The sequence below is a fragment of the Pelophylax lessonae genome, assembly GCF_965119305.1.
Source record: "Pelophylax lessonae genome assembly, chromosome: 11".
NCBI classification, from domain to species: domain Eukaryota; kingdom Metazoa; phylum Chordata; class Amphibia; order Anura; family Ranidae; genus Pelophylax; species Pelophylax lessonae.
In genome coordinates, this window is record NC_138778.1 from 189,498,449 (window position 1) to 189,501,026 (window position 2,578).

Here is a 2,578-nt window from a genome sequence, read left to right on the forward strand (position 1 = left end):
CTGCAGGGGGAAATGATCTGATGGAGTTGGCTGAGGTAAAGTTCTTGGTGGAAGCAGAGTAGGCTTCCCTGAATAAATGAGTTTTCAGGGATCACCTAGTGGTGGACGAGGGTAGGAGCTGGCTGGACATACTGGAGTATGGAGTTCCATAGATTCTGGAGCAGTCCTGATAGTGAGCCTGGGAGGAGGTAACAAGTGAGCTGGAGATCAGGATGCCTTAAGAGGAGCAGAGTGGATGATTTGGGTGATATCTTGAGATCAAAATAGATTAATCCAAATATCTCAGGTTACGTTTTTTTAATGGGCATACTGTATACAGTCCTAGGGCCACAGCTTTAGTGAACTCCACCCTGTAGCTGTCCTGATTTGGGTAACTATTAGGAGACCGATGTGGGGTATTGTGCGAATTTAATAGAGGACCCTAAAACAATATAAAGTTACAGGAAAAACAAACTACATTTTTGAATTTTTGTTTTTCGGGAGAAGCCTCTAAATTGGAGTAATTAAGTGCAATCAGGTTTACCTAAATTATAAAAGTTTTTTGATCAACTTTTTGTTAATCTCTCCTTACTGTGTACCTGACCTGCAAATTCGTACTGCTGATCACTAGTGCGGGAGAGGAGTTGCCCTTTTTGTAAAGTAGTTGCTGCAACGCTTTTTGTTTTTTCTCCTTTTTCAGTGCAGTCAACAATAGATTTCAGGGCAACTATGTATTAGTGAATTTCTTTTTTTCTTTTAATACAGATCAAATGCTCTGTAACTATCTAAAGTTGAAGGTGGTAAATAAAAATCTTAGTTGGAGCAGCATAAAATCTGAAGTTTTTATATATTTTTTTTATTTTTTAATTTTTATATTTTTTAATTTTTTTCATTTTTTATTTGTATTATCCTTTTTGCTCATTTTTATTACTTATCTATCTTTCTTCCCTTCATCCCTTTTACTAATTTTTCATTACTTACCTAGCTTTCTTCCCTTTCCTAGTTTAATATTCTAAGTTGTTCTTTTGATTTCTATCTTCTATTCTCTTAGATAATGTAACTAAGGCACCAGCCATATAATTATTTGTTGTGAATTATAACATTCTTCCCGACTCAGCTTCAAGAGTCCGGTGGGAACCCGCAGAACCATATTTAACAACCAATGAAAAAAGAGTATCCCTATAAATCCAGGTCTTATATTTTACATCCCTCGACCTGCCTACTGCTTTAACCTTAGCTTTACCTGTTAACATTAATAATCCTTAAATGGCCACACAACTGCAACAATCTTGATCCCCCCATAACTGTATTCTGACATTCTTTTTTTTCTTTTTGTATTCATGCACAACTGTCCGGAGGCCTTCCCTACCACCACCTGAAGAAGCAACAACTACCACCATGCCATAGCTTGAGACAAAGGTGTAAGACTGAACTTTCCTTAACCATGTTGAAAAGTGCCATCTCGCGGTCCGATCCAATCTTTGCAAACATCACACAGCATTCCCTTGTTATGGGGTTAAAAGATGCCAGGATCCCGCCATCGATGTTGGAGTTCCACTCTTCCAAGGCAGAGGAGTGAATAAACATCGCTGTACATGCACTCATGGTCCGGATGTGAGTTCTCAGAGACACCAGGATTTCTATGACTTTTCAGTCTCAAGTTTATGTTGATGTGTTCATAAGAACAGATAAAGAGTTTTGTCGTGTTCAAGAAAAGAAGTGGAGGCCGTAGTGGTGGTGGTGGTGGTGGGGGGGGGGGGGGGGTTGGACCTTCTGGGCTGTTGTGGGTGGGTACAAAATTTTAAGTTCAAAGTTATGAACTTCAGGGGGATATGTAATGGAAATATTGAATTCTAGTGTTTTTTTTTACCTGAAATGGACATTATTCTGTTTATTAATATGAATAACAGTAAAATGCTGTGTGGACATTCTGATACTCAAAATGGGTGCCAATTCCTGTTCTACTGAGAACATATGTTTGCTAAGGGGGAGGGGGGGTTTGGTTTGAAATGTATTTACCAAGTAATTCCCCATCCTTTCCTTTCATCAAACCTAGCTGAGTGAACCATAAAAAGGAAGACAATTAACATCCTTTAAGATGCTGACCATCTGGTTTTTTTGACTATATAGTAAAGGTGACCATAAATGGTAATTGAACCTTTTTGGGTTTAGGTGTAGGAAGTCCTTGACCATACATGGTATGCAAAGGGAGGGGGTCTTCCCCTGAGAGGGGGTAGATATAAGCCTAAGCTGGGGGTCTCATTCCGGATCTATTGCATTGAAGGCTGACACAAGATGGTAACGTAGAAATTCTGTGTGTGTGGGGTAATCTATACCTTGTAATGTATTCTTTGTCTCGTGTATGGTTCTGTGTGACTTTGTCCATTTGCAACACTATTTGTAAAGATCACTGTTTAAGATTTTATCATCTATGGCATAATTGATTCATCTAAAGTTTATTTTCTGTAAAATAAATAAGATCTTTATTTTTAGCAGTTATCATTCATTACTTATTTTTATGGTAGTAGCCTAAACAACATTGGCTAGATTTTTGTATAGAAAAAGGTTATTGACTAATAAGTGGAAAAGAGAGGGGACT